Source organism: Berghia stephanieae, chromosome 1 (genome assembly GCF_034508935.2).
Source record: "Berghia stephanieae isolate SIO BIC M18660-M18661 chromosome 1, UCSD_Bste_1.3, whole genome shotgun sequence".
NCBI lineage: Eukaryota > Metazoa > Mollusca > Gastropoda > Nudibranchia > Aeolidiidae > Berghia > Berghia stephanieae.
The window spans coordinates 110,638,074-110,656,961 of record NC_088360.1 but is presented as its reverse complement, the minus strand read 5'-3'; the positions used below and the strand labels follow the sequence as shown (position 1 = coordinate 110,656,961).

General features: G+C 35.4%; 1 protein-coding gene across 2 annotated transcripts in view; it reads right to left on the bottom strand.

Annotated features, from left to right (window-relative positions):
* Positions 1–18,888, bottom strand: part of LOC144962719 (uncharacterized) — a 234,225-nt gene that overhangs the window by 147,698 nt on the left and 67,639 nt on the right. For both annotated transcript variants that reach the window (XM_078895908.1, XM_078895909.1), the window contains exon 3: positions 9,532–9,617. The gene's annotated coding sequence lies outside the window, so the exon portion shown is untranslated. The remainder of the gene's footprint in view (positions 1–9,531; positions 9,618–18,888) is intronic.

Below are 18,888 nucleotides of genomic sequence, written 5' to 3'. Positions count from 1 at the left end.
GGAAAAAATCGACAAAATTCCAACTGTGCTAGCCTTTGTTTAACCTAGGCAATGATGACAGGAAGCATGATCGAAATATAACCAGAAGATCCCATACTATTGAATGCTTCAATTCTAGACTAAAGACAGAATATTAAAAAAAAAACCCTACAGACTTCCTATCCCATTGATATCATCATAACTCAATTGATATTCTACAACTGTGACATTTAATTTTCGTACAATTGTAACATTAAGAAAATTGAACGTTCAAAGGGCAGCTTCGAGGTTTGTCACCAACAATTACTTGCGAGAACCAGGATGCGTTACTGCGCCCTGAAATTGTTGCAGTGGAGAGTAGGCGGAAAGAAAAACGCCTTCAACTTCTCCATTGAACAGTACATTCCAACAAAAGAGCAGTGACTCTACCACAATATTTCACAAAACAACACTGTCCATCCACAAGATATCATCATAGCAGTAAGTTCACAACTCTAACACACAGAAACAATACTTATAAAAACAGTCTCTTCCCAACAATCATCCCATTAAGGAATGGAACACTCTCCCACCAGAAATCCTAAATATTGCCAACAACAACACATTTGGTCAACTATTAAACATTTATCTTCCAACTTAATAACACAATAATGGAGAAAGTCACCACATAATTGTAGAAAATCTGCAGTGCTGGGTAATTCAGCTTTTGCAGATAAAGATGTTGAACTTGAAATTTAAGTTTCTTAAAATTGTAACATATAATTTTCTTCAAATTGTTGTGTATTTTGTAAACTGTGGCTTGCAAGGCGCCAGTGTACACGTTCGGTGGAGATTGACGATCTATTTATTTATTTATTTATTTATTTATTTATTTATTTATTTATTTATTTATTTATTTATTTATAGCAGTATTTCTTAATTTTAAAAAAATGCCTCAAAATGACGGGCACATAATTTAAGGATACAGATTATAATACTTATACGTGATAAATATATGCTCTGATAACTAAAAATAGCTGTATCTGCTAATACAAGTATTCCTGTTAAAAGGATAATCTGTTTCGCCGGGTAGAATAATAGAAAGGTTTCATTTTCCATGCGGATCGATTGGTTATGATGTGTTATGACTATCGGGTACTATGCTAGCATACCTGACCATTAGGCGTTTTGGCAATCGTTTAGCTATGTCATGCAAATATCAAGGTGTTATATGTTGAAGGGGAGGGGAAGGGATTGGGTAATATTGTATTTTAACATTCATTGTCTTCTGTGGCTTTTGTTGATGCCCCAATTGTTAGCACTGATGATGATGACGACAACGATGATGATGCTGAAGTCGACGATAACGATGATGATTATGACGACGACGACAACATTGATGATGATGATGATGATGATGTTGATGTTGATCACAATGATGGTATGATTGATGATGGTGATGATGATGATGATGATGATGATGATGATGATCACAATGATGGTGTGATTGATGATGGTGATGATGATGATTATGATGATGATGATGATGATGATGATGATGATGATGATGATGATGATGATGACGATGATGCTGCTGCTGATGATGATGATGATCATGATGATGATGATCATGATCCCGACGAATGTGATAAAGAAAATAATTTTAAAGAAATAGTGAGTTATCTGGTATTTATCATACTTGTAAACATATGCACGTAGATGACGACGCTCGTCGTGCTCTTAAAAGGAGTTAACAAATTTAGGTGCTGATGATAAATGCTGTCTGATCAATGAGTCCTAATCAATACTCCCTTCTTTGCACAGCCTCTAATCCGCGATAGTATAAACTCCCCTTCGCTAGAGCAAGTCTCCGCTTGCACCGAATTAAATTTCAAATAATCCCATTAGCTTTTGTTTCCATCAGGCCCCATCGATAACTGATATTAAACTCCTCTTGATATTATTGTTGACAGTAGTAGTGTTAGTAGTTGTACTACTACTAGTAGTAGTAGTAGTAGTAGTAGTAGTAGTAATAATAGTAGTAGTAGTAGTAGTAGTAGTAGTAGTAGCAGTAGTAGTAGTAGTAGTATAGTAGTAGTAGTAGTAGTAGTAGTAGTAGTAGTAGTAGTGTAGTAGTGTGTTGTTGTTGTAGTAGTAGTAGTAGTAGTAGTAGTAGTAGTAGTAGAGTAGTAGTAGTTGTTGTTGTAGTAGTAGTAGTAGTGGTAGTAGTAGTAGTAGTAGCAATAGAAGTAGTGGAGTAGTAGTAGTAGTAGTAGTAGTAGTAGTAGTAAGTAGTAGTAGTATAGTTAGTAGTAATAGTAGTAGTAGTAGTAGCAGTAGTAGTAGTAGTAGTAGTAGTAGTAGTAGTAGTAGTAGTAGTAGTAGTAGTAGTAGTAGTAATGATGGCCAGTATAAAACAATAATTTGGCAATGTGCGAAATCCGGTCTAAAGCGCATATAGGTGCACAGCTGAAATTAAATATGAAGTTCGGTATATCTCGTTCTTTTATGTTCATGTCAAAATCAGCGATATTGATCTTATACAAATTCTAGCGAAACAGAGAGATAAACTGCATCTAGCTAATATTATTTCGTGCCAACAGAGTAAAGGTGCACAACTCTAATTATTATGGTCTCATTGTTGTACTGGAAATACTCTCAAACCAACTCCCCTACTTCACTATGTTTAACAATGTTAAAACAAGCCCATAATTCAGTTCGTTAAGCAGACCTGCAAATGTGTGCGCATCGGTGCCAACTAACCATGAACACCGCCCACTACATATCGCCCACTTACACCTTAGCACAGCTCAATCTTCATACAGATGTTACAGCAAGCAGTCCCCATATCATGAAACTTATTCTTGCTTCATGCAGTTCAAATCATCTGCTAATGTCCTTTTTTCCACCCTACTACTCGAAAATAATTTCTTTTTTATAACTTTACATTCATACATGAATTGAGTGGAGTAACAAGTTTTATTAACCAAAAGAACAAAACAAAATGTTATAATGTGAAACTGCGAATCATTACAAGAAAACCGCAGGAATTTTCGGAGTATGGGTGTTTGTGTGCGCAAGCGCAAATTTATATTTATTTTTAGTATGTAATCTGTGACACTAAACATCATCATCAACATCATCATCATCATCATCATCATCATCATCATCATCATCATCATAATTCATCATCATTATTCATCATCATCATCATCATCATCATCATCATCATCATCATCATCATCATCATCGTTATCAACACCAACACCATCATTATTATCATCTTCATTATATCGCAACTATCCTGCTCATGTTGGCGTTACTATTTCAATGCATTATTGATTTTTGTGCGGCAGTGTCACTAACAAGTACGGAAAAGAACCGATTTTCGAGTTGAGGAAAGGGCGATAATTCATTCCAATAGATTGATTCTTAAATTGGATAAAGGAAAGAAACATCGGTAAAGTTTACTGTTGTTATATTTTATAACGGCTCGGATTATGACGAATAGAAAGGAGAAAAAAAATTAAGAACACCCCTCTTTTCTCTCTTTCACTTTTTCAAACTAGGGAGGACTGAAAAATAAAAGATCTCAATCAGATGGAATTAGTAGAATTATGAATGGGATGAAGGAGAAAGAATGGGATTACGATCCTTTTCCTTTATGCGTATGACTGGGTATATTTGAGTGGACAATGAGTTCATCACAGACAGTATTAAGCGGATTCAAACTACTCAATGTAAATATATAATAATAGTAATAAAATGGTAAACAAATAATATAATATTATTAGAATGTATTTTGGTGGGGATTTTTCTTTCTTTCTTCGAGAGAGCGCAGTCTAGACATATAATATGATTAACTAACTTGCATTGTGCATTTCCTCTCGAAATAGCATCTCAAGAAGACGAAGAAGAAATCTACTGTACGAATAATAATTTAGTTTTTTTTCTTCTGGCGTAACTGCCATAATATGCTATTATATCAATGTCTAATTCTGTACGTAAATATCAGCCATGGATTAGTTATATTTTCATTATCATAATGTCAATGCCTGCTGAACTTTGGAATTTTCATAAAAAACTACAACATTGAAAAGAGTAAAAGATATAAATATTTTTAAAAACAAACAACTTGAGCATTGATATAGAACAAAATCCACTTACTGAACATCCTCAAAGCGCTTTACAACGGCAACAATTAACGAGTAGGATGAGATACACGCCTGGAAAGCGATTTTTATTTTTTCTTTCGGACAAAAAACAACGCGGTCATTTACACCTGGCTTCAATTTTAGTTGTTATTTACTCACATTTTATTTTATGTTATGTTTGAAAATCGGCTTTTAGCATCACATCCACACATATTAATATAGTACTGTCTGGAGACGAATAGTAGCATATGCTGATATTGATGCCTATGCAGTTAGGTAAAATACATCACCCGCCAGTAGAATATAGGTACCGATTCACAAAACAAGATATCTGTAACCTTGACCGTTTATAGTCCGATTAATATAATTTAGTGAAAACTAATCATTAAAATGGCTGTCTAAAAACAATAACAAAGAGTTGAGTGACGTCAACCCCGTTCCTCCTGTTATTATCAAATCGGATTCAATCAAGGAGCCATAATGTTGACATGATGATAAACATCTACAGCTGTAGCCACCGTGTAGATCTATGTGGAGTTGTGACTTTATAATGACAAGACATAACAACATTGATGTTCTGCCAGAACTCGTGCATTCCGACCTCAGGTAAACTACCTGACGTTTCTGACACATTCATGTCTGTAGTCTTCCTTGTAATGACAAAACACATTCCACCCCCCCCCCCCCCCCCTTTTTTTTTTTGTCCTGAACACTCTCCCTTTCTCTCTCTCTCTCTCTCTCTCTCTCTCTCTCTCTCTCTCTTTCTCTCTCTCTCTCTCTATCTCTCTCTCTCTCTCACACACTCTCTCTTTTTCTCTCTCTTTCTCTCTCTCTCTCTCTCTCTCTCTCTCTCTCTCTCTCTCTCTCTCTCTCTCTCTCTCTCTCTCTCTTTCTCTTTCTCTTTCTCTCTGAAACAAATGACTGAATATATTATTTCAATAATGGTTTGAAATCCAGGTTATCTGCCTGCCGGTGTCTCCATATTGCATTTGCGACAAACCGCCTCAAAACGGTATTATGTAGGAAATACTAAGATACTGAAAACTAAAATTCATCGTAACATATAAAATATAGCATGTATATAGCGCAATATCCACTTAAAGTTCTCAGAGCACTTTACAAGGGGTCCTTAGCTAACAGCGACACTTAAACATGTAGAACGAAACATGACGCCTGTTCGGCGATTATATATCTTGTTTCAACAGAGACAACGCTGTTAACGCAAGGTACTCGTTTTTCACCTTAGAGAATATGAGTAAACAGCCTTTTTCTAGGGACTCAACTATTCGCCGCTCAAGCTCAGGACCTTCCGATCTGAAGGCGAGTGTCACCGCACAAGACCACATCCGCGCACATTAGGATTTATTGATTTTCAAGCATCATTTAGAAGAACCAATACAGAATTTTTATAATTTCTGATAATTTTAACTTTAATTCACTTTTTGTCAGCTGGTTCACTTCAACATAATACCAGATGGGGGCGATGGGTCGCACAATTATACTACTTCCATTTGCATGACAATGTCTCTATGACATGAATGTTACGGTCCCGATCACTTTGAAGTTTTTGTATGGTATGGATTTAGGACATAGAAACCATTTCCAATTCCATTACAACGATGTGGACCGTAAAGAGGATGGCAGACTACACAATGCGTTTGTTTATCCAGCTTTAAAATGAATCAATGACGCGTTTTGAATTTGCTATCGATATTAATTTTCTCTCCAAAATTTAGAGACGAATCCAAATAGTATTCTAATTTTAATCATAAATAGTCCTTCGGAACAATAAGGCCCATGGGGAGCTGGAATTTATGCCGATTTCTAAAAGCGTTAAAAGGACAGTAGCAAAACTTGCACGGTGCCATTTCGACAGGACGTTGATCTATCTCAAATTACCTTCAGCCAGGTCTAACAGACCCAGCTACCCAATCAAGGTTAGGTGGAAAGGGTGTCAGATAAAAAAAAAATTCGACTTTATCCGGCATCGATCCAGGTCCCTTTGCGTATGACACGAGTGCGATACCAAAGGATCTCTCGGACTACTTATTTGATTATATAGATTCATATCAGTATAAGTAATATGACAATAATACAGAAAAAGTGTAGTCATTTTAATCAAATCCGTGTTTCTAAATAAATGAATGCAGAGTTAATAAAGAACATACAACGAGACATAGCAGATAACATGAGAGTAATACGACCAGCATAGCTAAGAAACATAAAATATTATTATTCTCATGTTTAGTTAAAGTGGACATTTGACAAACTCCGGATGACTGGCACGTATCAAATATTGACTTTTCCGAAAATGATCAAACAAGCTTAAATGTCAAGCGCGAAATCCCCTGTTTTAAACTGAACTGAACGGGAAAATATGAATGTAGATGGGGTGTGGCCATGAAGGACAACTCCAGGAAATATTTTCTTCTTGAAAGTATCAGGTTTCTATTTAATTTTATCAATTTTATCAAGTCGCACAACATTATAGCTACGGAGAAAGTCACAAAGGATAACATGTACGCATAATTCTAACAGTCATAAATGTTTTGTTGTCAATAATCTGCCATTTTGATGAGATCTATTGGGTACAGAGAGGTTCCAGATGAAAACAGAAAATACAAATATCACGGGGCCAGCGATCCAAACTCGGAATCCAGTTGATACGGCACCTCTGCCTGGCTGAGAAAGAGAGAAACACATCGGCGAGCAGTCGCACAAGTCACTGAGCCATCAAGCCATACCATTTTTGAAGAAGTTGAGAAGCCATTTCCCCAGACAACAATTGCGTTAGATTATTGGAGAGAAAGATAAATGGAGTAAATGTGACTCATAAATGAGGGAACATCACAAAACAAACGACGTTTCAAGTAAACACGATATATAGATATATATATAATATATATATATATATATATATATATATATATATATATATATCATGTTTACTTGAAAAGGGCCAAAGGCCGAAACGTCGTTTGTTTTGTGTTGTCCCCTTATTTATGAGTCACATTTATTACCTTCTTTATCTTTCTCTCCATTTTATAGAATCATTTAGGCACACCTCTAGCTATTCGTTAGATTATTGCCTGAATCTCACAACTTGCATGTTGATTCATTTTGGAAGATGACGTGAGCGTACCATTTACAAAATCAATAAAAATTGTGTTGACTTGGATAATTTTGCTTTATTAATCCTTGTTTCGAAACTAGTGGATTTAATTGCACCATTATCAACCTTCAAAATGTCATGCATAGCTAGAGACAGTTATATAACATGAGACCAGTATATAACGTTATATTCTTTTACTTTTGATAGCTGTTTATGGGTTTGTTTTTTTGTTGTTTTGGTTTTTTTTGGCATAATAATAACTAGGTTCATAATAGTTTGACTGGCTCACTTAGGCATTTCTGGGGACCGGATAGCTAAGTTGGTAGAGAAATCGATTGACATGCAAAGGGACCGAGATAGGCTAACGTCTTATCCAAAGGGTAGTATGCAATTTCTATTATCCGTTTCACGCTATAGATAAATTCCGGTTCCATGGGCCTATTGCTCTGAAGGAATACTACGCGTACTTAGGCATTTCTAGCTGTATGTTCATAAAATAAATAGCGTGACCATTGAGATAAACAACATATTATTGGGTAATCACAAGTCAAGCACCACACAAAATGGCATACACGGAAAGCACACGATTCTCAATTAATTGTGCATACAATTATGGCTCATTGTACATCAGACACGTATTTAATCGTCAGATTATTTTGTATCAAACAAAAGGGAAATGTTATTTAAATATTATAGGATCATTCTTAAAATACCATCTAAAATACATACTCGTATGTTACCACAAATTTCACATTTATTATGAGACGATCTTGGGAATTTTAAAAAGCCAACTATTTTTCAATGCTAGAAATAGTGCCCTGGGCTGTTTTTGGTGGTTGAGACAAAAATACGGTTAAATTGACAATGTTTGGGGAATCTGATCTGCTAAGTTTACCTGCCCAAGAGCAACACGAGTTCATTAAATCGAAACAAGAAAGAGAATAACACCAATTTAGAACGGTTTTGATATATCGACCTGCCCTACTTTGCAGCCGCTGTTGTCAAAAGAGACAATAAATTCAACAGAGGTTAGAACAATGAAAAAAGCCCACCGAAATAGGTTTCAACAGTCGTGACGTCACTTCCCTCGTAATGACGCATAGTAACTTAGTAACTGGTTCTAAACTATCGGAGCAATGGCGGACGCCCTTATGAAATACTTCTCCAACGAGCATAGGAGAAAAACATTATAAATCGGATCATGTTTTGACTTTTATACATTCTGATCAAATGGATGTGAAAAAGCTCTAGCCAGCATTAAGAATAAAAAGAATAAGAATAAAAAGTACCGACTTTCTTTGTCTAGAACTAAGCTGCTCGTTCCTGGGCGGACGTGACATCAGACTATAGAATCCTATTTGAGCATATATATATATATATATATATATATATATATATATATATATATATATATATATATATATATATGCCAAGTTATAATTGTCATTTACCATAACGAAGTCAACCTGCTCATAATTAAAATTCCATCTAAAAAGCGAGTCTATGCGTGAGTGGTTGTGTCTATATCTTAATAAGCATAATCAGGGGTTGCTAACAGAGGGCGAATTTTATATATTTAAACGATCAAAACTCCAAAGCTGTTTCTTGCACTTTGCCCAAGTCTTTATCAATTTTTAAAACAAAATATTTCTTTTTTTTGTTACGACGTTTAGACTCAAATCTTATTAAATATCTAAATCTGCAACACAACACCCATCTCATTATCTTCATCTCTCACTCTACCAACCCCCCCCCCCTTCTCTCTCTCTCTCTCTCTCTCTCTCTCTCTCTCTCTCTCTCTCTCTCTCTCTCTTCTTCTTCTTCTTCTTCTTCTTCTCTCTTCTCTTCTCTCCTCCTCCTCCTCCTCCTCCTCCTCCTCCTCCTCCTCCTCCTCCTTCTTCTTCTTCTTCTTCTTTCTTCTTCTTCTTCTTCTTCTTCTTCTTCTTCTTCTTCTTCTTCTTCTTCTTCTTCTTCTTCTTCTTCTTCTTCCTTCTCTCCTCCTCCTCCTCCTCCTCCTCCTCCTCCTCCTCCTCCTCCTCCTCTCTTCTTCTTCTTCTTCTTCTTCTTCTTCTTCTTCTTCTTCTTCTTCTTCTTCTTCTTCTTCTCCTCCTCCTCCTCCTCTTCCTCCTCCTCCTCCTCCTCCTTCTCCTTCTCCTAATCTTCCTTCAGCTCCTGCTCCTCATAACATCTTGTTCTGTCCCTCAATCGACGACAATACCCTACAACACATCGTGCCGACACATTTCCAAGACTTTATCCCGAACAGATGGCCTGAAAACATAAACAAATTAGTCTTGCTCTACTCACCCCCAGACCAAGCGTATCCAACGTCTTCAATTACTGTTACAAATTATTTCCGGAAAACGCAGGCTAGGAGATAGACGAAGGTAAACCTGCAAGAATAAAAAAAATAGATAACACAATTAAAGAAATGAACAGGAAAAAATGTACACACTTGAATGGAGGCAACACATTCTTCTCTCTAGTTTAAAATATCATAATGAGCGACCAAAATATGCAAGTTAAAAAGAATGTAAATGAAATATCCATATACATTTATATAGCGTATTTGCATGATTGATGACACCATGATAAATACGGTTTATACGACGTGCACTTATTTGCGGTCTGATAAGCCAATTCCCCATTGACTCATTGTTGTAACGGAAATCTCAAAAAGAAATGACGCAAAAATAAAGTCCATTATGACAGTGCAAAATAGGCCCATAAGAGGATTCGTATTTCAAATCTGCATACATGTACACGTCGGGTTTATATGCCTCCCCCCCCCCCCCTCCAAGAAGCAGACCATATATGAATCCAAGTTTGTTTTGAATAAAGAAAAAATCGCCTCTGCATGTCGTGCAATGTTCTTTGCTTGTTTAATCATAAGAGACTCAACAAAAATTGATTGGAATGCGATGTGTGTGTTTAGTGTCTTCTCCAATGACACGACACAGAGACAAGATATTTCAATAATGTCAACCTCTGATCACTGATGGCACTTCATTTTATAAAGAGGAGACAGCAGCGGACATATAGCAAATGAAATATACATTTTCATTTAGTATTATCAGTATAAACAATTCTCTATTTTTATGTTGTTTTCTGAAATACTGCTAGGTTGTTATACATTCACAGCCTACTGTTTAAATTCGCAGTCTCTCGTGTTTACCACTTCCAAGTAACTATATCCCTTCCCACCTCCTCATTTTGCTTCCGACAAAAATGACAACATCATGCTTTTTAACATGACAACGTAAATTTATATATTTTTTCTATAGAGGAGATATATTATTATCCCATAAATGTATCGCCTAAAACTGAAAAAAAATATGATCTGATGTGTTACTCATTACACGAAAGGAGGAAGTCTAAGATGAAGATAAGTAGCTTTGAAAATCTCTCACTTTCACATCTAAAGTTTGAGATCTAGATCGCTCAGCTTGCCTAACAAGCAAAGGGATGAACCCTTGTTGACTCAACGTTTCTCTTTTTATTTTTATCAGTTCTCTATCCACATGGCATTGTTTTTGGTAGTTGGATCTGTTATATATCTGGTTGAAAGTACTTTACAATGGACTGGCGTCGTATGTATCACAACCAACTTTATTGTTGGTTTAATGGAACAGAAACTAGGATGAACTCCGGTTCCGTGGAGCTCATGGCTTTGAGAGACTAATTTTACCATTTACCATTATCTCAGAAAGAAAAAAAACATTGTAGCTTTTTTTTCTGAAACAAGGATCGTAAGCACCTACATTGTGCACTCGGCATAGGCAATTTACCTACAATACTTCACTCTACTATGTTACCATTTTTTTAAAGGAACTCAGTATGTGGTATTTGGTTAACTCACTCAATCCTAGAGATTTTTGTCACTTTTCAAAAATGGAAAAAAATGTATCAAAAATGAGCATGTACATAGATAGTTTTATTCAACTATCATTAACATGTAAAAACTAACGCCTAAAATTTGTCTCAGAAAAAGGCAATAAATAGGCATGGGGTAAAAGTAAACTGGGTAAACTTACGGATATAGTCGGTGTTAAGGTTGAATGAGTTAACATTGCATATACTGTGTTTTAAAAACAACCGCAGTATGGTTTTGATGAGCGTCTAACTGTAAGGGGAGACGATTGTAATAAGTAAAAAAAAAAATATGAATATTACACCTTACAGACGACTTTTACATTGAGAGGAATGATTTGTGCTGCCGGAGGAATACATAACGCAGTGTGGCGTGCTTTAAGAGGGTAAACATTTGCCTAGCTTGTTATATATTATTATTATCCTTCTTTATAAATTTGCTCATAATATTTATTTTATTTAACCGCTAAGCCATCACCCGCGCACCCACTATCAAATTTAGATATTACTGTATGATAATATAAAATAATAGCATTTCATTCTATACGAGCTGGAATACGGAGAGCAAATATCACGTGCCTGCCTGCACCCATCATTTCACGGCCGCTGCATTATTGATTATCAGAACGTTCGTTGCTCGATATTCCATCGACAAATCTTAATATCACTGTTATAATATGTAATGACACCGTTTTCATCTGGCATCTCGCGCATTCACATGTGAGTAACATTAAAATCTTATTAGAATTTTTTTTTTATCGCTACGCGCATTTATCCTGGTCGTCATTATTTGGATTGATCACTTAACGATATGAGTGGAATTTACAGTTGAAATTCGACTGCAATGATTGGATTTAACCCTTTCATGGCGAGATTGAATTTATTTCAAATCATAATTTCTCCAAATAGATTTCTTTTTGTTGCTACCACTACAGTCAATAGACCAAACTGTTTTTATCGTCAAAGGAATAACAGCGATATGACTTTTTTTTTAAAGAAGGCTGAGTGGCATCGCTGTTATATAGAACTCGGTTTACAACGGATTAATCAGAAATAAATTATTTGCCTGCGATAATGGTGAAATTTAATTGAAATTTGATTTCTGGAATATAGTTTTACATTTCCCTTTGTGGTTTTCGAATCTTTTCTTTTATTTTGTGTGTTATTTTTAATTGTATCTATTTCAACTCTCTCTCTCTCTCTCTCTCTCTCTCTCTCTCACACACACACACACACACACACACAAACTTTCTTACTCTCTCTCTCTATCTATCAATCTACACACATCTTTCTGTCTATTTATCTATTTTCTACGTGTCTATTTTCCATCTATCTATTTATATCCATCGATCTATCATATCTTTCCCTCTCTTCCTTCTCTTGCTCTCAGTAGGTAAATTCCCTTACACCCCCCCCCCCTCCCCAAAACCCCCTCCCACCATCACCTTACCTCCCCACAACCGTGCAAGTGTCGCTCACATCAGACACATTTATGACATGGGATTCTCGTTAAAGATTTATAAAGGTATATCTAGACATGGGCACACGTGTGTTGAATGTATTTTCATTATATCACATTCTCATCATTACTGCGATTGATCAGCTAATGGGTAATAACAGCAGATGAACGATCATAATAGTGCAATGGATATAATACGGTAGAGAGTATGATGGGCTCATAAAATAAATATTTATGATAATAATAATTATTATAAAAATAATAGATAACAATAATAATAATAATGATAATAATAATAATAATAATAATAATAATAATAATAATAATAATAATAATAATAGTCCAATGAGAAGTAGTAGTAGTAGTAGTAGTAGTAGTAGTAGTAGTAGTAGTAGTAGTAGTAGTAGTAGTAGTAGTTACTAGTAGCAGCTGTAGTAGTAGTAGTAGTAGTAGTTAGTAGTAGTAGTAGTAGTAGTAGTAGTAGTAGTAGTAGTAGTAGTAGTAGTAGTAGTAGTAGTAGTAGTAGTAGTAGTAGTAGTAGTAGTAGCATTAGTAGTAGTAGTAGTAGTAGTGCTGGTAGTAGTAGTAGTAGTAGTAGTAGTAGTAGTAGTAGTAGTAGTAGTAGTAGTAGTAGTAGTAGTAGTAGTTGTAGTAGTAGTAGTAGTAGTAGTAGTAGTAGTAGTAGTAGTAGTAGTAGTAGTAGTAGTAGTAGTGGTGGTGGAGGTGATGGTGGTACTTGTGGTAGTTAAGTAGGAGCAACAATAACGACAATCATGATGACGAAAGTGATGGTGGTGATGACGATGATTATGATGACGGTGATGATAATGCTTATGATGAAACGACGGCAATGATGATGTTGTTGTTGATGATGATGATGATGATGATGATGATGATGATGATGATGATGATGATGATGATGATGATGATTATAAGTATGATGATGATGATGATGATGATGATGATGATGATGATGATGATGATGATGCTGATAATGATATATTCGGTGAACTTTGAACCTAGGGACCAAGCACTGTATATAGATGTCCTTAATCCATCAACAAAAATAACGGGACATAAATGTTTTACCTACTCGAAGTATCTGCACCAGGCTCATATTATCGAGGCGTAAATTAAACCGATAGAGTATTCAATAAACTTTCAACACGTCTACTTTTACCATCCTCCCTTTCAATTTATCTTTTGTTTCTCCCATAAACCCATACACTCAACATTCTATTTTGTTTTTAGACATTTCTCTATCCTATCCGTACATCCACACAAAAGCTTACCTCCCCTCTGTCGTTATATCTTTTCTCTGTGATTCTTATAGACAATTTGGCAGAATTGAACCCAGACACTCACACATTCTATATTGTTTTGTTTTTTTTACATAATTTCTCTATCCTTCCCGTACATCCACCCAAAAGCCCCCCCCCCCCCCCACCCCGCCCCCTCTGTCGTTATCTCTTTTCTCTGTGATTCTTATTGATAATTTGACATTATTTTATTTAAAAATCTATTATTAAAAATCAAATATTAAATTCATGTCATTTCGTTATCCTGATTCACAATACTACAAACATTCAAACACAACACGGAGCCTATTTATTTCTGCAAGCGTAACTAATGTCACAACTGTTCATTTACTGACGGGAGGCGTTAAAATCTGCAATAAAACGGGCCACAAAGCTCTCATAAACCTGTGGCTAATGAATTTCTGATCGGATACCCAATCTGAAAGCAACAGAACATCGATGCTACAATATTAGCCCAAGTAGCTTATTACAGAACACCGGGCTGTCAAATTCTAACAAAACACATTTTATAGAAAATAATGGCCGGAAAACGTTCACTCCAACAGACTTCGATTGTTGTGACGTCACTTCCCTCGTAATGACGCATAGTAACTTAGTTACTGGTTCTAAACTATCGGAACATTAGCGGACGCCCTTATGAAATACGTCTCCGACGAGCATAAAAGTGTATCCAGAGGAGAAAAACATTATACATCTGATCATGTTTCGACTTTTACACATTCTGATCACATGACATGTGAAAAAGTTCTAGCCAGCATGAAGAATAAAAAGTACCGATTTTCTTTGTATGGAACCAAGCTGCTGGTTGCTTGGCGGACATGAGATCAGACTATTGAATCCAATTACCAAAAAAAAATAAATTAAGATGACCCCCGACACACCAAAAAGTCTTACAAACGAGGTGTATTAATCTATGTGCAGGTCTGATAACCGAACGCATTTATGGGCGTGCTTTTACATTGTGATATTTTTTGCGTTGGTTTGAGAGTATTTCCATTACAACAATGAGCCCATAACAATTTGGGCTATCAGACCTGCAAATGAAAACACGTCGTTTACCAGAATTCGTCAAAGAAGTCTAGATTGAGATGGTGGATGTTATTGCAATCTGTCAAGGTTGGAATTTAATGTTTTCTGCCATATCATTCTTTTTAAATGATTGTATTTCAGCGTACAGCAGTAGTACTCTGGCAGCAGTATTTTACTGTTATTTATACGACTGCCTAAACTGCCAACTGACATGACCTAGACGACACAATAAATAGACCATAATATAGGGCTTGATTCCAGCAGCAGCGGGCATTAAATTGACAAGCCGTGTAATGAATGAATGAGCAAATAAATGAGTGAATGAATGAATGAATGAATGAATGAACTGTGCGTGGTACACACGCAAATAAAACCCAGGCGTCCGGGCGATCGTATCTAACTGTGGCAGAATCATTGTCTCCAATTAATTAGCCTCACGGTTGATCACCTTAACTGCTCACGATAGGACCTTAGGATTTCCAATTACTACATATTGAATGTATGTTTAAGCTCCCGGTCCATCAGACAAATAAAACGTATTTTCGCGGTTTTTAACACATTCAATACATATCTACACCCAATTGTAAATAATCACAAAGAATGTTTGAAAATGTGTGTATGACATTAGTGCCGGATAAAGAAACAGGAAAAAATACAAGCAAAGAAAACAAACATCCAAAATGAATCAGCTTTCATGATGCAATGTTATTTTGTTTTGCATCGTTTTGGAGGATAATTCACATATTGTCATAAACTATCCCCTTTCAAAAGTTGGGGGAAGATTCCCTCCGCCATTTTAATGCGTTCCAGCTGTTAGGACAAACTTAATCATTTAATGTACATCAAAAGTTAGTTAGTCTTTTGCTTTGATCTTTGCGCGTGCCTCTCTCTCTCTCTATCTCTCTCTCTCCCTCTCTCTCTCTCTCTCTCTCTCTCTCTCTCTCTCTCTCTCTCTCTTCTTTTTTTCTCTCTTCCTCTCTTTCTTTCTCTCTCTCTCTCTCTCTCTCTCTCTCTCTCTCTCTCTCTCTCTCTCTCTCTCTCTCTATTTCTCTTTCGTTGTGTGTGTTTGTGTGTATGTGTGTGTGTGTGTTTCGTGTGTTTGTGCATATATATCCCCATCTGATACAGAGCCCCAACAGTCATAACCTACTTAATAACGATTCCCTATCCTATTTGGATAGGAAACACACGACTACCGCCATCAAGCCATTCCCGAGGTGTGAGTCGATCTGTCGCACACGGTGACAAAACACTTTTTAAAAAATCTCATTTGAATTAGAGAACTTCTAATTCACTTAACCAGTTAACTGCTATACTCTGAAATAAAAACCCAGAATTTAATACATTTGACCAGAAAACTCTTCCTTCAAAGATCGATCGGTTAGTTTTCTGACCAAAGTTTAAAATACGTGTTTATTTTTTCCAGGGTACGACAGTTAACGGGTTAACGATATATCAAGATGACCCATAATCAACTTGTCTCAAGTCTTAAACCTGAGAGTCTAGAAATTCTCATGCTCAAGATTTTCGAGTAAGTAGAGGGAATTGAGTCATATTAACTTATCGACATATTAAATTAAGTAAACAGTGTTAGACCAAAAATGAGTATAAGATGATTTGTCAATGTAGGAGAGACATCGATAATTTAATTATTTGGATATCATTAACTATTCCACTATTTCCCGATTTGAGTATCGCGATATCTAATCGATTTGTTTGTTTGATCTTTTTATTTCCCCATTTTCCCCCTTTCTTTCTTTTTTTAGTCCCGTCACTTATCTTTTAGTTTCCCCGAAACTATGTATTTTGCTTCTTTGTTACTTTGTTTCCGCAATGATTGTTTATTTTCAAATTGTTCCAATAACGTTTTAAGGGATCTTAAATTTCTATGTCTCTCTCACCCACACTCTCTTTCTCTATCTATCTATCTATCTATCTATCTATCTATCTATCTATCTATCTATCTATCTATCTATCTATCTATCAATATATCTATCTATCTATCTAATATCTATCTATCTACCTCTATCTCTTCTTATCTCCTCGCCCCCTGTAAATTCTCTCTCTTTCACCCAATTTCTTTCTTCGCACCCTCCTTGGGTGACTTTTTCAATATTTCTTTGTCACAATCAAGAATTCTTTTCGATGTTTACGTAGACATATTTCAAAATATGATCGAAAACTGTAGATCTTATGAAAATATCACGTGGCATTGTATCCACTTATCGTTTCGGAAAACGTTAAATATTATTGTGAAGATTCATACACTTCGGAGATTCACACCCTATCCCTATAACCGTGCGTGAGTAGTGCCAACTATCAATGTTACGTTATCCTATCGATTCACTTCACTTACATCTCAGGTAAAGCAAAATAATGTGTTGCTCATATTGATTTTCAGTCAACGTTACTAAGTTTAAGTAACAAAATCTACACTAACGCCTTGTCAACGTTTAAGTAACACAATCCATACATACAAAAATTGTAATAAATCGCCTTATCAACATTAATAAGTTAAAGTAACATACATAAAATCTACACTAACGCCTTGTTAACAACACAATCTACACACAAAAACTGTAATAAATCGCCTTGTCAACATTGATAAATTAAAGTAACATACACAAAAAAGTGTATTAGCGCCTTAACGTTTATAAGTTTAAGCAACACAATAACATTATACACAAATAGTGTAATGAGTCCTATAGGCCTGATGACTCGACGTGCATGTTGAGTGTTGTTATTGCTTGGCCTGTGGTACTTTTTAAAGGGCCTCGGTCACACTTAGCGGTTGTTGCGCGGAATAAATGCTCAGTTTTAAATATTGTAAGCCAACGTATCTAGGTATAAGAACTACCTCGCATCTGTAACTTTATACGTACTGTATTGATTAGCAACATAACACGTCTATATTTCGATTTTGGTATGAGAAAATTTCCTTTACAGCCATGATAGATAAAAATGATATTAGTTGATGTGCTATCGAAATTCTTAATGATAACTCTACACAGAGCACTATATATAATGATATTCGCTTTAACTTTCAACGATTATGATTTATTGAGATAAATTGTAAAATCAATTGGCAATAATAAAAGCATGCATTACTCTGAGTTTTCAATACACAAAGGTGAGAGCACTTATGATTACTCAATTTTTGTTCAGTGAATAAACAGATATTATATCAAATGGAGGCGAATTTTATTGATATACAGACTACTTCGATCATGCTATGTAAGACATAGATATAGAAATCTTCGATAGCTTCGTCCTTCACTTGAGGCATGGATTTGGCACTTCAAACACTTTAAAACAAGAGTGTTTAAATTAGAATGGTGTGGAGTATATTATGAATGATGATACACAGAGATAAAGCATTTATCTTATCAAAGACAAAAAAAAAAAAAAAAAAAAAAAATGTAGATGCAGTGTAAACGTGTTGTATTGTAAAGAGAAAAGGATAGCTGCCGAATATTATTCTTATTACAAGAAGCATATTCCACCTCCTCCTCCTCCTCCTCCTCCTCCTCCTCCTCCTCCTCCTCCTCCTCCTCCTCCTCCTCATTCTTCTTCTTCTTCTTCTTCTTCTTCTTCTATTCTACTACTACTACTACTACTACTACTACTACTACTACTACTATCTAGTACTACTACTACTATACTACTACTACTACTAACTACTACTACTTACTACTATATAATAATAATAATAATAATAATAATAATAATAATAATAATAATAATAATAATAAATAATATATAATAATAATAATAATAATAATAATAATAATAATAATAATAATAATAATAATAATAATAATAATAATAATAATAATAAAATTAATAATACGTTTTCATCATCATCATCATCATCATCATCATCATCATCGTCATCATCAACATCATCATCATCATCATCAACATCATCATCATCATCATCATCAACATCATCATCATCAACATCATCATCATCATCATCATCATCAT